The 18576-nt window shown below is 45.3% G+C and overlaps 1 protein-coding gene and 1 long non-coding RNA gene across 2 annotated transcripts in view; both read right to left on the bottom strand.

Annotated features, from left to right (window-relative positions):
* The window catches only part of pvrl2l (PVR cell adhesion molecule related 2 like), a 307071-nt gene that overhangs the window by 32451 nt on the left and 256044 nt on the right, over positions 1 to 18576 (bottom strand). The gene's annotated exons all lie outside the window — the stretch shown is intronic.
* LOC119016549 lies at positions 6725 to 8591 on the bottom strand. Its single transcript, XR_005074191.1, has 3 exons — positions 8407 to 8591; positions 8199 to 8313; positions 6725 to 7103 (listed from the first exon to the last, which is right to left on the bottom strand). It is a non-coding gene; the product is annotated as an uncharacterized LOC119016549 (long non-coding RNA).

The raw sequence follows: 18576 nt of genomic DNA, 5'->3' as shown, positions 1-18576 counted from the left end.
CAATAAACACCATGATCATTTTGTGAAATGGTCACAGTTTCGACCCATCCATCCACCTGAACCTCCTCCAGAAAACCCGCAAACCTTCTTGCTCTTTCTGCTACGTCGCTTGATTACTTCCTTGATGACAGGGATGACCAGCGTTTGACCCACCGGGCAAAAGGTGACCCGCACAAGGTCCGATTTGGCCCGCCAGAAAATAAAAAAGACATTAATAAAATTACAAACTGTTGCCATCAACAACAACGTTCACGCCTACGATCACATGAGAACAGCTGGAGGCGGACGCTGTTAAACGACACGTAGAAAGCACACCACGTGTGGCCAAAACACGCCGTGCCGAGCGTCCCACTCCCGCCTCTCCTCGACTAATCCGCTTTCATGCATTTCCTCCAACACCTGCACCCTCCACGCCATCATCACCAACCCCCCCCACCGCTGCCTCCTTTTAAGTGAAGCCTTTCATTGTCGATGCAGAGATGATGCTTGAAATAGTGATGCAAACCCATTTCTCAGATAAAGGATTGTGTCGGCTGGACATTGTTGTCCCGCTGAATGATTCTCCGTCAGCTGGAAATTGGCTGCGGACTCTGTGAAATGCCATCTGTGAAATATCCGTCCATCACTCATCCGCAAGAAGTGTCACCTGATGTGACTCCATCAGCCATTAGCCAACATTTAACGGACAATAACAACGCGGATGCTGCTAATTTCCTTGCAGTGATTCCAGTCTCGGGTGGAAGAGGTTCTTAATTTGTGTTTTGCAGGGGAACGTGCTCGCCAGCTGAACGGGGCAGAGACACAAACCTCCAGCGAGGACGAGAAAGTTGGAGGAGAGGAAAGTAGAGAGGGGAATTACCAAAGGGGGATCAAGAGACGAGACAAGAGGAGGAATAAAAAGCCTGTACCCGTCTGCTCTTAAAAGAAAAGTAAAGTATTAAGTGTGAACCGGGGAGGAAGAAAGAGAGGAGAGCGGGGAATTGGGAAGAAGAAAAAAAGGTAGAAAACAAGAAAGTAAGAGCACAAGAGAGGAAAAGAAAGAAAGAGGAGAGCGGAGCGGAGGGAGATGAACTCTTCTCTGAGAGCTCTTAAGCTCTTGTTGTGTACTGTGATGAGCGATAGTGTTTGCAGGGTTAACAGCCCAAAGCCCCGGGATGGTGGGAATACACTACACAAATACACACACACACACACACACACACACACACACACACACACACTTACAAACCTAAAGGGAAGGCAGAGTGACTGCAGACACACACACACACACACACACACACCAGAGAGGGATGAGGGCAGCTGAGAAGGCTAAGACCCGGGAGGATACGACTGAGGAGCATCTAATAGAGAGAGAGAGAGAGAGAGGGAGGGAGGGAGAGTGTTGTGGGAGAGAAAAGAAAAAGACAAAGAGAAAGAACTGGTGACCATGAAGACGACGGCGTGCAGCCAGCGTAGATCAACAGCGTGGTCGCAGACGCCGCCATGTTTGAGCAAGATCGATCGGTTTTAAAGGTGCAATGTAGGATTTAGGAGCATCGACCTTTTCAGTGATGTTTAATCACCTGAAACAAAGACTCGTTGTGTTTCGTTACCTTACAGGAGCTTCTTTTAATCTATGGATGGAGCCGTGTTTCCACAGCAGCCCAGAACGGACAAACCAAACACCGGCTGGATGAGTTGAGGGCGTTTTGCATGCTGCCGTCTGTAAAATCACTGCTAAATGACACTCAATCCTACACACTGGACCTTTAAAGGAATCAGGCAATCAGGAAGAAAAAAGCTGAAAAGTACCAAAATGAAGGAGGCATTTACCAAATTCACTGGCGGAGTTTAAACTGCTTCACAGAACGGGCGCAGATTGGTTTGCAGAGTCTTTAAGCGTCTTAAAGTGGCAATAATCATTAGTTTTGCATTAACAACTGGATCACTTGTCCACCGGTATGTAGAAGGGGACCGCTGCTACAGAGACGAACCCGCAGAGAGCAATCACCAGCAGCTGCGCTTCAGCCAAACACCGTGAAGCCCTAAAACGTCTTCCAGCTCGATGCTCGTCGGCGTCGTTTCCCAGCCGCAGCGGGCGGATGTTCCCGGCGATGAAGCCTCTGCAGATGCCCTGCTCCCTCTCAGCAGTTAGCAATTAGCTGGTGAACAAGACGGAGCATTGAGCAGCTAAAGGGCCAGATAGCCTCTCCTCTGTTGGAGACCAGAAAACAGTCGCATCACGTCTACAGGACGCTGAACCAGAGTGCTGCGGGAGTTAAGGACCATTTCAGGCTCCAACAGAAGTTAGCATCGCCCCTGGTTCCCGTTTCGATCTGAAGTTTTGTAATGAACTCTTCAGCTTATGGACTCACAGGTTTTGCGAAGCAAGATAATCATCACAGAGGAACACAATTTTTGTATGTAGCGCTAGACTATAAATAAACCAGGCTACATCTCTTAGATTATAACTAAAGTCAGCCTGTAAGGACGGACTTGTGAATAGTTGAGTCTCTGTGATCCGTGTGATGACTTTTAATGTCTTCGAGAACCTCTCTGGTCTCATTTAGCCACTTTTTAACAATCGCCACAAAAAACTTATTTCATTTTATGATGAAAATCTCTTAAGCTTGTTGTAAGAAACCCCAGAGTGTCCTTATTAGACAGTTAGTTGGGAATGAGACACAAAAATGTGCAAATATCCCCTTTAACCACAGACTTTATTTACCTTATTTAACCGAAAAACGTATTACTGAACTCGAGAAGAGGAACAGGAAGCGCAAAAAAGACTTTTGGGTTTCAGGACTCGTTCCTGCAGCACTCTGCAAGTAACCGCATTGCCTGAATCCACTTAAGAGGTGATGTGTCAGAGTCGTGTGTGCAGCTCGTTTCTGCTGCCCACAAAAGCAAAAGGGCCACGAAAGAAACAGACCAGCTGCTGCAGGCTTCCTGCTAACTGGCTGCTGGAAGATATTAACGCTGAAACAATACAGTCACAGAGCTGCAGCTAGCACAGTTAGCCTACGCAGCCCTGCCAGCCAGAATAGCTCGCTAGCCCGTCTGTAGCAGTCTACAAACGGCTTTAATAAAGTTTGGAACAAACTTGTAATAATTCCATATGTTTGAGGTCAATCCTTGATGTAATTTGTTTCTCAGCCCCGAGCGCTGCTCTGCTATCACAACTAAAGCTCTTTTCCCAGATAGACAGACAGATACGTGTTGATCCTGAGGGAAATGTAGACATCCAGGAGCTGATACAACACATACAAAACGTCTTATCTCAGGACAAGAAACACACAACAAGGAAGTGAAAGTCCACTGAGGTAGTTTAACTGTACAGGGGGGGTTCAGCGGTGCATGTATCGGCCATTAAAGTGATTAATATTAATTAATAGTGCAAGAGTAAACTAATACTAACGACAATATACATCGAATGCAAATTGAGGTGTAAATATTAACAGAAACAAGGCGACTGTGCGAGTGCTGCACGCAGGAATGAACAGGAACAATTAACAAAAAGAAGCGATTATCAAACGGAGCGACTGTGGGCGGCTAACACAGCCGCTAACGGCTCGCCCTCACCCTGAACCTCAACCCTCCGCTACCCTCTGCAACACAGCGGCCGAGTCCGTAGAGAACATGAACAATCAGATGAAATCAGAGGCGCTCGCTCACAGCTGGAGGTGACATAAATTAACTTCTTTCCTGCTTTGCAAGGATTCCACTCATACTCAGCACTTTGACTTGCATTTGACTTGCATTTCTGCAACCTCTCAAAGAGCTTCACAACACTTGCCACATGAACCCGTTCACACAGTGAGCATCAGCAGCGAATTGGGACTCAGTATCTTGCTCAAGGACACTTCGACATGCAGCTGGAGGAGCCACGGATTTTAACCAGCGACCTTCTGACTACTAGACGACCCGCTACAGCTGCTCGGGGAGGATGTTCATGTCGACAAATCAGAAGAACGAGAAACAAGTGTAGTGAGTGCCTGTGTGTGTGTGTGTGTGTGTGTGTGTGTGTGTGTGTGTGTGTGTGTTCTAGTGGTTTACATGACAGTGTGTGGGGGAAAAAAAAAAAGCCGACTTTCATTTACCACTAAACAAAAGCTCGGCTGTGAATTGTGTTGAAAGCCACAGTCAATGAACATGAAAATAGAAGAGGAAATTGATTTTCCCTGCAAATTGTGCGTTCTCAGTCTGCGAGTGCACCGTCGTGCAGTCATAGCCGGAATGACAAACACACTGATGCAAATCCAAATTCACTGAAAATGCTGGTGAAGAAGATACATTAAGTGCAGCGTCTGATGCTGCTGATCAGAGAAAAAAACTAAACAAAACATGAAAAGGGGGAAAAACAAAGCAGAAAACAGCTTGCTAGCCATTTTGTTTATTTTCTTCTTCCATTTCCGAGCCACTTTAAAGTCACGTCAAGTGTTTAACGTGCACGGCGATGAGTCGCATCTGCGAAAGCCCATTCTGCTCCGAGGCTCCGAAGATCCTGCAAATTACACCGACGTGAAACAAAGTTCCATTTGCTGTTATTGTTTACCTGCGACAGCTGAGGAATACTAACAGCCGGACCGGGTGGGAGGAGAAGGTTAACGGCAGGAATCCTTCAGCAGGGATTAGCTTTGAGCTCGTGTTTTCCCCAACTAACTGCCAATTTAAAATAAGAACTGACCAGAAAACATGAAAACCAAGAAGAAAGACTATAAATATATATAAGAGTGGGGAATGATATCGGCAGGAGGGTTGTTGGCAAAATAACGTTTGCACACGTGAGGATTCGACATGGAGGTTTCCCTCCCTGTTGTAGCTCCACTCCACAGACATCAATACAGAAAGCCTGCAGACCACAGCTGGAACCTGGTGGGAAGCTATCAAAGACAGGAGGAGAGAAATGTAATAACAGTGAGGGCAATAAAGAAAAGACATTACACTGAGATTCCAGTGTAAGACTGTAAAAACGCTCCTGAATACAAGTGGCGCATCGCTGACTTAAATTTAATTGAGAAATAAAATGCAGCCGTTACCGTTAAACGGCTGTTTCCTGGTGGCTGCAGTGGTTTCTTGCTGTTGGTTTTCATGCTAAAGTCGCGGCTAACCCGCCGAGCCGTGCACCGAGAGGGTTTTAGAGTAAGTGCAAAAAAATAATCTGTAAATGTAAATCAGTCATGAGAATCAACAGGTGGCTCACACAGACATGGGAGGGGTTGATTTTTCCTTTAAATGATTCTTGGAATCTGTTTAGTTACGACAAGTCGCACACGTCAGATATAATGTCAGTAAACACGGTGTAGACTCATTCGTAACAGTCAAATAACTAATATCTAATATCTTAACTGACTTTGATTTAACTTTTCTTTAATGAACGTTAATTAAAGCTCTTCAGTTCATGCGATGTATTCAGACACCGACCAGAACCAAACAGAAGTTTGTGTTTTGATCTGAAAAAAGCTGGTGAGGCACAAATGGCACCATGTGATGTTCACACGCATTTACATCCAGCAAAATAACAAAAAGTTAATGATGGCGTTGTTAATCCGAACTATGCAAAATACACAACATGCTCTCATTGCACCCAGTGAACCACGTAACACACAGACACACAAACGAGTTGCCTTTTTAAATTAGAATCGCAAACAAAGGCTAGTTACACTAATCACCTCCCCGGGGGGGAAAAACACACCGAAAGGACTAAACATGTGTTGTTTTTTTTCACACACTCTCTCTCACACACACACACACTCTCTCTCACACACACACACACACACACACACACACACACAGCCGAATGACTGACACACCAATCAACGCCCAGTACACAAACTCACTCTTCAGCTAATCAACACATTTCTGTGGACGACTGGAAAAGGAACCCGCTAATGAACACCGAAAGGAAACCATATTTAACGGTTGGTGGGGTCCAGCAGGAAAAAAATGAAAATAAAATAAATAAATTAAAAAATGTCGGGACGCCGGAAAACTAACTTTTGTGTAATTGAGATGTAAAAAGAAAAAAATGCTCCATTTTCACAATTGATGACCATGTAATTATCACGCTACGACTTATTAGCGACGGCTCGGTTTGGTCACGGAACATTTCGTCCACATGGGAAATAATTCCACTTGTTAATTACAGCAAAAAGGGGTCGGGATGGAAAAGGCTGGGGACGGAGAGCGCACACAGCATCTGCAATGAAATATATGAAGACACGACAAAATCTATTCTGATGTTATGCTTTGGTTTGATCCGACTGCTGCTTGACCTTTTTATCTTAATCTGGCACCTTCTGGCAGCCACTGTAAGCAAAAGGGCACATTGGTGAGCGGCAGCTCGACATGTACGCTGTTGGACTAATGAGCATTTATTGACATTTGTTAGTCAAATAAGCCCACGTATATATATTCGCTGCCCACCAGCCTTGTCCTGTATAAATTAGAGACGCTGAGCCTTTCTGTGAGATTAAAAACAGGAAGATAGAGAACTTGTGTTTGTTCTGAGAGGTTTCAGACGCCGCTGGAGATCAGTGTCTCACAGATACATGATCTATTTCTAGAATATGTAGCAAACGCAGTCACCTTGGATGACGGTTGCCATGTACAAGTTTCAAACCCTGCTTGTACCATTAATAATCCACTCAAACGTCTCTTTCATCCTCCATCTGCTGTGGATTTTCTGGCGTTCGTCCGTTGCTCTCATGATTATCTGCAGCTGGGATGTTATTTCTCACTGATAAAAACACATTTTAACGATGATCGTGTAACCTGTATTGTGAACACACATCTTTATTAGCTTGCCGTCTTTTTTCCCCGATGATACATCACCACCTGTGGATCAGTGGAATGGCGCGAACACCGTCGGCAGGTTTGTGTTTGTCACCTGCACGCATGACGAAACAAAACAGGCACCCACTCGTTAGAAAACTGCTCCATCGCTTAATTGCTCAGCGTTAAGAAAAGATCCCCTGGGTTCCTCCTCTGCAGGTCAGGTTCACGGTCGACTCTTAAGTATCTCAAACGTGTGAATGCGAGCAGAAGCGGAGCATCTGTGCTCGCCCCGTGATTAACTGGCAACACACTCAGGCGTACTCTGCCTCTTCAGCTCCACCGCAACCCTACAAAGGACACAATACGCAGGTTTAGCTAATGGACGGATGGAGAAAAAGCACACGAGTGGGTAAAACTAAACCATCCAACGTACCTGGAACTCTGACTCATACTGCTTTTCTCTCCAGAGCTAATGGTTGGACTACATTTAACTTTATTTCCTCAGCGTCTAACATGTGTGGCCCCAGTGTGGTGTTCCCAAAGGAAAGCCATCATATTAAGGGGTGTATTTTTTTTATTTCATGGACCTTTAAAAGAAAACATGTTCGCATGTTGGAAGGAAAAAGGACGTGAACCGTCTACGCTTTATGAGTTCTAACTAGCTGGATGGGAGTCGCAGGGTTTTAAACCCTGTGTGGGAGTGTCCTTACAGAGTCGTTAAGGACTCGTGTGAGTTTCAGAGTCGTTAGGGCCAGTTGTGGGTCGTTGGTCAAACCGGCCTTTACAGAAGTGTAAAGACATCAACGCTTTACAATAAGGGACATAAAAATGTGGGCAGTTACTGAGGTAGGACGACTTGAAAACATCATACTGAGTAGTTACCTTGTAGACTCGTTTATACTGATTACTTAATCATTAGTTAATACTGAATACTTACCAGGTAGACTCAGTAATTACTGAGTACCTAATCATTAGTTACTCTTGTGTGCCCCTTTGAGCAGTGAATCATCATACTGAGTAGTTATCATGTAGACTCACTAATGATGACTTATTTGCTCTTTTTGTGCAGGCAGAGTATGTCAACTGACAGATATTGATGAACTAATCATTACCTAATGGCTCAATGATGATTTCCTGACCTAATTCACTGATGTAGTAGCTGTTTAAGTAACTGTCATTAACGTTTAATTATCAGCGTGCCCCTCACATCAGGCTACTTCCTGCTTTGACATTGACATCACCAGATGTTTTACCCTTTCGTCACGATTTCTGCCGCCCCGGCCCGCGAAAGTGACGATCTACGCCACGCGATGTCGGCATTCTCTCTCTTTCTTTCTTCTTTTTTTGGGTGCGCGCATCCTCCAAAAAGATGTAAAAGAAGGAGCATTTGGAGGAACCGTCGAACTGGGACAGCCTTCACGCGGCACACTGACAGAATTTACCTTCAGATGCTCCTCTGAAGGACGCAGACCCTGAACTGAGACACAGAAATGGTCGAGATGCCGCCATCTTTCCGAAGACAACCCGTTTTTTCGCCGTTCAAACAAATGATGAGTGCTGTCGACACAAGACAAGAGACGCGTTTCCACATCAGCTATCAGCCCGGCTCCTGTGCTCTCATTCTCTATCTGTGCATCTAAGTCCTATTACCTTTTATCGTCTCCCCTCTCTCCTTCCATCTGGTCTCTAACCAACTATTTATCATGCAGGGAACACAAGCAGAGTCGCTCAGTGGTATCTGCATTCCTCCACCTCTGGTTTCCATATCTATTACTCTCCGTCTGTCTCTGCATCACGCTCCCCCGCCACGCAGGACGGCAGAAGTGCCGCTCGCTAATGTCTGTAAATGAGAGAGAGCAACAGGCTTTATTATAACCGAATGAAAATGCACAGCCGCACACACACACACACACACACACACACACACACACTGAGAAGGTTTGAGTGTAAACAGAAGCAGTCCATTAGTCATACTCAGAGCACATTAGAAGGAATATTCTAATCAGGAACACATACAGACCACACGCCCGAAATGTCACACAGGGGGACTGAGATCCGCGAGAGGAGGCTCTGAATATGTAACGAGAATTGGAAAACACTGAATATATGACCTTAAAACAAGACTGCAATATCCAACTGGGCTGCGAGAGTGGAAGAAGGCTCGGAGATAGGATGCCGGCATCTGGAACGTTACTGCAGGGAACAAAATCTAGTATAGTAGAGCTTATAAATATGAAATAAAAGAGCAGAAACACTGGAACACACCGACTGTAAGATTCACTGAGTGGATGATTGGACGGTGTCGTCGTCACAAAGACAACCAGATGACTTTCAGGTTTTTCCCCCTCGGAGCCTTGATACATTTTCCTTTTTCCCCTTTCTGTGAAGAAACGATTAACACCAGAAGAGACGCGTGTTCATTTCAGGAGGTAAAGAGAAATTTGTCATTGTTATTATTGTGCCCGAACAGGAGCGGCGCAGAAGACGTCATGAAGAGAGAAAGTGTGAGCTGGACACGTGGCATCAGATAGGGTGTTTTCATTTTCTCTGGAGATCTGCAAGATCGATCTTTCTCTTGTTTCAGCTCTCGGTTTGTTTTAGAATAGATTTAAAGATGGTACTGATTTCTTTTATATCTCTTTATGGCCTTATTCTGAGCTTTATTTCTATCCTCTTAAAATCAACCCAGTCGAGAAAAACAGCTGTTGGCTGTTGATGCATGTGATTTGTGAACCATGGCTGGTGTCGAAAGTTGGCGAGGGTTAACAAAAAGATCCCGTCTTGGCTTGAAAGTACCGGTTCTGGTTGCCGCAAAGACAGCAGGAGACGTGCAGAGGTCTTGTTAAAAACACCTGGACACTGGTCGCTGCAGATACGACTTCCCGTCAATAATATCCAGTTTTTTTCAACCACAAACACGACTTCTGCTTCACCTCCTGATCTGAAAGTCGGGTCATAAACACATTTGAACGTGACGTGATTCGTTTCGTAAACATTTCATTAAGATACGTAGGATATGGACAGAGGTGGAGGCTCCAGATTCCCGTCTGAGAGAGAAAGCAGAGAGAGCGTTTGCAGTCAGGACCTCGGAGGCTCTGGGACGATGAGTCTGAGGCAAACAGATCGGCCGAGTCGCCTTTCGAAAAAACACACTTTTACTGATGCCTGTTTTATCTGTTCTCTGGTTTTTCTCACCTGTTTCTAACCTGATGACTTTATGACTTCTCTGTTTTATTTTTCCTGCCTGTGTGAAGCACTCTGTGAGGTGGATTTTTTTTCGAAAAGAGCCCCACGAATAAAGATTATCATCATTGTTATTATTAGATTTTGTACCCGGTGGCAGACAGAGCGGCATAATAACAGCAGCGTTTACCGGGAAGAGGTCTAAAAACACTGTGGGCGACTGCCGTTATTCAATATCCATTACGTGGTGCAATCAGCATTTACTTCATAGTGATAACTTGAAGCTCTCTCTTGCCAGTTTAAGGTCACTTCTGATCAAAGATTTCTTTGGTAGTGACTTTCAGAACAGAGCAGAAAGCATTTCAACACACAACACGTCAGTCGACGACGCTCTACTGTGTCATTAAAAAAGCCCTGTCGTTAAAACAATCCAGTCAAAATGGATCAAAAACGTTCCATTAGTTCCAATTTAGGTGGACAAAAGTCAAACAGGGCCAATTATGAGGAACCAGGCGGGTCTCGACTCAGTCGGAGGTGCAGTTAAAGCACAAAGCTGCTGTTTTTTTTTGTTTTTTTTTAACTTTCACGAGATTGCACCATTTTGAACGCAGCGCTGTGAACTGCCCCTCGAATGTGATGTCAAAGACGCGAGGGCGCCGCGGGAGCTGAAGCCTCTTTTTTTTTAATGTGCGGGATTTAAATAATGTTCTTTGTACTGCAGGAGCAGATGGTCCGTATATGTGTCTTTAAATAGAGCTGAGAGATTGTTGATGGTGCGTCTCAAAGGGTAGAGTGTTTTTCTTTTTCTCTTTGTACACTGAAATAAAGACTTTTGCCGGTCTGTCTCCGCTTCCAACTTCATTTTCCCTTTCTCCCCCCTCTGTGGAGATTAGATTATGCAATTTTAGAAACACAGCATTGTGCAAACGGTAAAGTAGTATATGATGTCAGTGAGTGCCGACTACCGACTGCTGTTTCTGTGATTGAAAAGTCACACAGAGGGTTCGCAGTCGACGGGGGTGGAATGTAACATAGGAATATATTTTACTCAGTACTGTACTTAAGCATAAATGCTGATTCATATAAAAAATAGGACCACCTCTAACAGCTGTACTGGTTATTTTAATCCAACAATACAATATAATTGTATGTTTGATGTTTGAGGTCAGTCTGTGCGATGAGTACTTTTATTTTGGATGCAGATACTTTGGTATAACTTTGTCTCTAACTTGTCATTCTGAAGAAAATCCTGACGTCACAGTGCAACGACCCCATCCACATATAGATTAGTTCCCTATAAACCTCGCTGCCATCACGCTCTTCAGTCTGGATCTTTTCAGAGAAAAACAAAAGGCCGAATTTACGGCACAAAGGAAGCGCGTCTGCCATTGTGCAACCGATGCAGGGAGAGGCAAACTTTTCCCCAGGAACAACCGGAATACTGTAACTATGAGAACTCTCCAATGCAGATGATAAAAAAAGAAGCAGAAAGAAGGAGCAAAAGCAGGAGAGTGTCAGAAACCAACGTGAAATTTTGCCAAAGAGCAGGATCCTTCTGTTCTGATGCCGTGGAGCAGGGAAAGCTACCGGTTGCAGATCTCCTGGTGATGACTTGAGGAAACGCTGAAAGAAAAGATAAAGCTGCCCAACAGCAACATCTCACAGCCGATCAGACGAGTCACAGCGTCGAAGAAAGAATCAAACATTAATTGTTGAAACATGAGGTGTGTGGACGCAGGGGTTTCCTCCCCTGAAGCTACTGCAAACAAACACGGCGCAAAATCTTTGTACTTCGTCCTCCCGTGGAGCAGATTACAGGAGTCACCAGTGACAAACAGGTGGAAGTTTACTGTGCGGCACGTTGAGCCGTTACACAGTTTGAGTACGTCAATTTGTGAATTCAGAAATGTAACAACCTGGATCAACGCAGTTCGGGACATAAAATAAATGAAGCGTGCACAGAAAAGGGAGCTAAACTGGGTGTGAAAGAGCACAAAGTGACGACAGCGCTGCAGAAAAAACGTGAACCGAGAACGAGCAGCACATTCTGCATAAACCTGCGGCTCCGCGGAACCACAGGGGAGGCACGACAAACCAAGAACTGGACTCCCTCCCGAAGATGCACCGCCAAAAATCCCTCTTAAGCATCTTAACACCCGTGAGATGCGCTTCTACTTGCTTAGGTACCATCGCACAGAAGGAGAGCCGGTCCTGCCTCGAGCCCTTGGCAGCTCAAATCTGGTGTTGCAGGAGGCAGACAGTAATTAGCTCTTCAACTTCAGAAGACAAACACTTAGCCAGCCAGACAGCCTCAGCCTGCTTAAAGGAGCGGAAAAGAGTGGCGCATTGACACGATGTAGATGCATTCAGACACCGGACACACACACACACACACAGATACACAAACGACACACACACGCGTGCAGGTACGCAGCTGTGGAAACTGAAGCTAAACGCAGCTACCGGCACATTTGATGTTTTCTTGACCAGTTGCATTGCACCAAAGTTGTTATTAATGAGGGTCTTAATGAGCCCGCACCAGCTCACTGCCACAGTGTGTGTGTGTGTGTGTGTGTGTGTGTCATCAACGGCTGCATGATGTTAATGGGGGGTAATGATACGGAGTAGAATTGTTATGGTGGCTAACCTAGCATGAAGGGACGCGACTTATCTCAAACACACACATACGAACACGCACACATGCACATCAAACCACTGATGACTTCCTCCTGCAGCCCCTCAACAGTCACACGTCACACACACACACACACACACACACACACACACACTGAAGTCTCTCCACTTTGATCGCGGAGAGTGTCGCGGCCCTCTGGACAGAAAGCTAATGTAGCCTGAAAGATATTTCTCTTTTTTGGCCTTTGTTCACTGATAATCACGTTGAATGCCAGGGGGGGAAAAAAAAGAGGTTGTTGGTCTTATAGTTCAATAAAATAGAAATTATAGTAAAGAAAGGACCACCAGAGAGGACTTTATTCATTTTAAAATGAAGAAAAAAACACACATTTATAGACTTACATAAATTAAATTCAAGAACTGTAACAGAACTTGAGAAGCAACCATATCATCACGGTCTAGAATCCATGTACATCCAAAAGGACAGGAAGTCCCATCATTCAGGTTCCTGGGCGTCACAAACGCCGCAGGAAAGAGGCGGCGAGGAACGGGATGGAATGGAAGATACGTAGACTGGATCGATGAGGCTGATCCATGGCATGTCATGCTCTTATGAGTGTATTTCAGGTGTTACATTGCTTTAAATGACTTCTGAAACATTAGTGTAAATGCAATTAATTACGCAGCGAGGTTTCTCACTTGTTATTGCTTCTTTGGTCGGTAGGATCAGTCAGATCGTATCGTTTGTGCTGACTTCCTGGTCGTGGATTTTGGACGAAATCCGCCTCAACAGTTGATAATGTTTACCGATGCTCTTAAAGTTTCTCTGCTCAATTTTGAAATGTTCTGCTGTTTGGTGTCCTGCAGCGGCAGTTACACAAAAGACACTTTCTTCCCGTTCCTCTGTACCGATTCGACCCAGCTACTCTGAGATAAACGTTCTGAAAGCAGAACATAACACAGTTCCAGCGATGTGATGTTCAGACCAACAGCTTCAGTCGGCCCAGTTGGAGCTGCTGACTGTGGCGTTCAAACAACAGCTAATCCGGACCGCTTTCAGCCAGACAGCGTTATTATTTCATCAGCATAATGCGAACCATCGGCAGCCTGCGTGACGGCTCCCCTCCCGGCCGTACGTTTACGGGAAACATGGCATTAATTCAGCACGATATAGTGCAACGATGTCGCTGGAGCTGTGAGACGTAGGTGCCGCATTGTCTCTCTTGGGGTCTCTTTTGTTTACAATAATTACATCCAGATATCACGGCTAATTTGACAATGATGTATTGATGTTTGTAAATGCAGCGCTGAGTACCTTTAATGTGAAGAAAATCACAGCTGGATGGGACCAAAGTGGAGAAAAAAAAAAGAAAATCCCCTCAGCTGGGGCCTGACCTGCGTACATACAGTAATGTAATGGGAGTGACAGCTGATGCGCCTGTTTACACACACACACACACACACACACATGAAGACAGCATTTGCTTTGAAGACGGTTATAATGGAGGTTTGAATGGAAGGAGCACGAGCAGAAGCTCTATAGGGAGAAAACCAGAAGGTGTGCATTCGATTTTCAGTCCTTCAAAAGGACGCACACATGATCACACACACACACACACACACGAACATATGACAATGCTAATGCGATGGCTCATCAACATAATAAAAGGGTGTGGTGTCGGTGGGACTAATGTATGCCGACGCATCCTCTGGTCACCTTGTCACCTCGCTGACAGAAGGCGTCCGGGAGGGCTAAGGGTCTCTGAGTGTGTGTGTGTGTGTGTGTGTGTGTGTGTGTGTGAGCCTGAGAGAGAGAGAGAAAGAGGATAATGGAGATGACTTTAAAAGAAGGCGACAAAAAAAAAGAGGCTCCGCCGTCGACAGAATGGTAATTTCCTCCGACTAAATGGTTCTTTCATGAGGGAGTGAAAAAAAAAAAGGCAGCGAGACGGCATGACAAGAGGTGGTGTACCACTCTGGGCTCAGGTGTTCTCCTCTCCTCTCATTCCTGTGACATTTACTACCCAGCTGGTGTTTGCATGCAGTTGTTGAGAGGCAGATGTGTGTGTGTGTGTGTGTGTGTGTGTGTGTGTGTGTGAGAGAGAGACGGCGTACGTTAGTATGCAGGTGTGTGGGCACAAGTTTTTCCGAGCGCTACCCTCAGGGTGGAAACTGTTCAAACTGCCAGCTTGTATCGGCTGTAATCACAACCCTCGACCTGCGCGAGACACACACACACACACACACACACACACACACACACACAGACAGGAGGATAGGTCTGTACAGGCATACGTTAATACCGACACACACTGACGGACAGGCGGCACATAGCCAATATGTATAGGCTAAACATTCACACACACACGTTAATGTGGAAGGAATTCGAGCCGCGGCGCTGACAAGCCCCCAAGAGTTGGCTGCTTTCTGAAAAGCCTGTCAAACTGTCTTTACGTGTGTTCTCTGTAGGCAGGAGGCGTGATAACACAACATGACACACACACACACACACACACACACAAAGAACAGGAGAGTGCATGCACGGCAGACACGCACAGACAGAGACGTGAATCTGTGGATAGTCAATAAAAAAACAGGAAATACATTGAACACATGTTCTGTGGAGGAACAGATCGGCAGCACAACAGTTGTTGCACGTGTTTTTTTTTTTGCGTTGTTTGTTTGGGACACACACACATACACACTCACACACACACACACACAACACAACAAAGTGTGTCTACAAACACACACACAGGTATGTTCATGTCAAACAACAAAAAGTCTTCAAACTGCTTTCTGCTGCTGAGACGGACCCACAAAATCACACCACTAGACACACACTCACACACACACACACACACACACACACACACACACACACGCACACACAGATGGAGACCTCAGGCTTCACAGGTAGCAGCTGCATCTTAAGCAGGTAATGCTGCCAATGGCCATCGCAGAAGGTAGAAGGGAAAGAAAAAACAAAAATCGAAACAAGCTGAAGTCTCACACACACACACACACACTCTCACACACACACACACACACACACACACACACACACACCCCCCACATGTGACCCTCATTTTTTCCCGTTTCTTTCACAATGTTTCCTTCACAAAGTTCCCCCCTGGGAACGTGCACTGCCTCAGGTGGGCCACTAAACACATACTATATATTCTCGACAGACACACAAACTTTATACACACACACACACACACACACACACACACACACACACGCTCACACTTCTCACGCTCACACAAAGTCGACCATCTGTCATATTTAGCCTCGCGTCGACCACATTTTAAATCATCCGCGTCTGTGTTCCTGGTGGCTAAATATTTGATTCATGAGCAGAGACGTTTCAGATCCTCTCACATGTCGGATCCCCACATCAATAAATCATCACCAACACTAATATTTGTATAATTACTGTAAAACAAGTTTGCCAGTGAAAACATCAGCTGCTCCTGTTCTCTGTTCGCCTCACACAGCGCTGGTTTATATTCTTAAGTCGCATCCCACCTCCCACTGTCTACTGCTGCTGGACCTTCACCTTGGCTCATCTCGTCAGAACCCTCTTGATCTAGTGCATTGTGGGAAATGTAGTTTCTATATTGTCAGACAGAAAATGCTAAAACATCTTTAGAACGGGAAAACAAAATCCTGTTTCTCCCGAGAGGTCGATAAAGACAGAATTAAAAATGCTGTTGATCGAAAAAGCTTTCCCAATTCCTTTTGTTTGTTTATCTTTTTCATAAATCATTTCTTATCTTTCATTCTCTTTGTCAATATTTAATCATTTGCAAACTGTTATTACTTCAAGGAATATAATCAGAGATCAGAAGTCTCATGTCTGTACGCTGAATATGAAGCTACAGCTCACAGATTAGCTTGTTTTAGCACAAAGACTGAAAACAAAGGAGAGAATCCATCTCAGCTGCCTCTGAAGGGGAAACAGCACCTCTGACTCACTCATCACAATGTTTTATCTTGATGCTGTTACACTTTTGTTTATACACAGATTACACATCATTGATAAAAGGTGCTAATAAGTGAGATTATGTTACCTTCGCACAAAGCCAGGTTAGCTGTTCCCTTGTTTCTAGTCTCTATGCTAAGCTAAGCTAACAGGTAGGCCTGCACACACTGATTACAGCTGCCCACCTCTCCTACTGCCAGTTTGCTTTTTTAAATCATTACTTAGGCGGACTAAGTGACAGCGCGAAAGATTCTGCAGGAATTCATTCGACGACGGCAGCCGATTTGTCGTCAAAGTGAAAAACAAACCCGGCGCTAGTTGGTTACTTCACTGAGAAGTTGGAGGTGTGCAGCTGAAAGCTCCTTCTTGCCCCCCAACATAAATCATACTGATGCAGAAGTGACCATTCTGTAGGTGAATTTTTTCTCAATTAACAATGGCGTTGGAGTGCTAAAATCACATGGCGTTTCCTGCGACTGCTTCATCATAAAAGTCGAGCCCACGTTCTACCAGTTAAATGCTTTTAATGTGAAGCTGCAGCAGGAGGAAATGTTCAGTTTGCACGAGCAGTAACTGAACACAGCGCTCAGACAGAGAGCCGGTGTAATCACGGCCTCTTTAGCTCTGTGTTGCTTTTAGCAAGAAAGAAAACAAGTGCATTTATCTCAACACAACCTCTGACGTGACTCTGAATGTGCCCTTGTTGGACAACCTGTGCTGCATCCGTTCATTAATGTGTTTGTTCACTCAGCGGTTCTGAGCATGCTTCACTGTGCATTAGTCTGAAGGCGTGGGGGCAACACCTCGGACAGGTTGTCAGTCAATTAAAGCATATTCGGCGCTTGATTTGCGATCTAATGACAAAGTAGAAGCTGAGGTTTTCTGTGTGCATCTGACACGGACTGCAGCCCCCGTCTGACAGCGCTGCGATTCCTCTGAACTCAACTGCAAATGGCCCGTTTACCACCGCGCCGTGCTCCGCATCTAAATTCAGCATGAGCGCGCCGCTCGGCAGATGGTCGCTGTGTTACGCGTGCAGCATATGAACTGTTGATTGCAACATTTGCATGAGTTATTTGACTTCCCGTTCTGCCTGAAAAAAAACTGTTTTCTTTTTTTGTTGTTGTTTTTGTTTTGTTTTTTTTTTGCAAGACACAATCTGCTGCACTATAATTCTTCTTGGCACGTCGAAAACATAACAAACGCAAAAGAAAACAAACAACATCCAAAATCAATGTTGCTGCTTTGTTTTCTCCCCCAAATATAGAAATCAGCATATGGATGCACACAACACCCGCAGAGGAAAAAGAGGAAGTGATGTTTTTGTACCTCAACCAGCGCCGCCGTGGTACTCGATTCTCTCGATTGACTGTGAAAGGCCAAGGCTGTCTGACAAAGTGCAGGATGAAGACACTGTGTGTGTTTACAGGTATGCATCGCACACGTGTTGCATGGAGGGTTTTGTACATGGGTGTCTGCTGATTGGTGTGTGTGTGTGTGTGTGTGTGTGTTTGCGTGGGTTTCTTTGTACAAAGCGCTGAAAAACCCACTCAGATGACTTCGTACCTGGATGGTACAAAGTGTCAAACACAGACAAAAGAGGGGAAGAACTCGAGTGGGAGTTCGGTCCGAGTGGCGTACGTATACATGGCGTGTGTGTGTGTGTGTGTGTGGATGCGTGTATGTGATCTGACAAAGGCCAGGGAGGATACGCTGAGGCAGAAGGAGGGCTGGAGGGATGGAGGATGAAGGGAGGAGGAGGAGGAGGAATGTGCGGAGGAGAGGTGGGTCAGGTGAAGGCGTCCAACATCAAACAGAGGTTTTTCTGTGTCTGCGTGGTCCTGCCTACTGAGCAGCTGACGATGGTGGAAATTCAAGGCTCTGTTCAGTTTAGCTCGGCTCAGGGGTCCTGTGTGTGTGTGTGTGTGTGTGTGTGTGTATAATACGTGTGTGTGCACCCACGAGTGTGTGCTGGACTATAACAGGTCAAAGGTGAAGAGCGGAGAATGCAGATA

Source organism: Acanthopagrus latus, chromosome 3, assembly GCF_904848185.1.
Source record: "Acanthopagrus latus isolate v.2019 chromosome 3, fAcaLat1.1, whole genome shotgun sequence".
NCBI lineage: Eukaryota > Metazoa > Chordata > Actinopteri > Spariformes > Sparidae > Acanthopagrus > Acanthopagrus latus.
Note: the sequence above shows the minus strand (reverse complement) of the source record. Positions and strands in the feature narration are given on the sequence as shown.